Raw genomic sequence first — 610 nt, 5'->3', positions numbered from 1 at the left:
TGCTTAATATCCGTAGTAATTCAGGTTACTTCTTATTTGACAGTAATTTCTCTTTAATCTACTAACAGCCAATCTTAAGGTAGATCTATTTTATGTTAAGTTTTATAAAAAGGCAAAAAAACCCCAGACTGTAAAATAAACCTAGCTTTAACACCAAGTACCGTGATTCAGCATGCAAAGTAAGGACATTTGTACTTGTAACCATTACCAGAATAGTGGACAAAAGCAAGTATGTATTTACCACACATGTAAGTCAGTTGCCATCAGAGTAAAATCATGATTACAGTACTAACATTAGTTAAAAACTCTTCCCTCTAATATGTGAACAGAATAAACTGTAATTAGAAAGAAAATTCCCATAAAGGAATGACTTCATTAACAGCAGCCTGCTTGGCTGCAACATAAGAGAAGAATGCCATGCTGCTTTCCCAAAGGAAAACATGTAGCTGCAGGCCTTACCTGCAAACATGAAGTGGGAGCAACTAACATAAATGAGGTAATACCAAATATACTACTACACTTAAGATCTTTCCTAGCAAAGCCAGGATAAGTTGGTCTTCAAGTGGTTATATAGCCTCTGTGCCAGTAATTAAAAAAAAAAAAAAAAAAA

The 610-nt window shown here is 34.3% G+C and overlaps 1 protein-coding gene across 5 annotated transcripts in view; it reads right to left on the bottom strand.

Annotated features, from left to right (window-relative positions):
- Window positions 1-610, bottom strand: part of FUBP1 (far upstream element binding protein 1) — a 38,624-nt gene that overhangs the window by 33,457 nt on the left and 4,557 nt on the right. The window lies entirely within an intron of this gene.

Source organism: Aptenodytes forsteri, unplaced genomic scaffold, assembly GCF_000699145.1.
Source record: "Aptenodytes forsteri isolate BGI_AS27 unplaced genomic scaffold, ASM69914v1 Scaffold119, whole genome shotgun sequence".
In the NCBI taxonomy this organism is placed as follows: domain Eukaryota; kingdom Metazoa; phylum Chordata; class Aves; order Sphenisciformes; family Spheniscidae; genus Aptenodytes; species Aptenodytes forsteri.
This window is presented reverse-complemented; position numbering and strand designations above follow the sequence as displayed.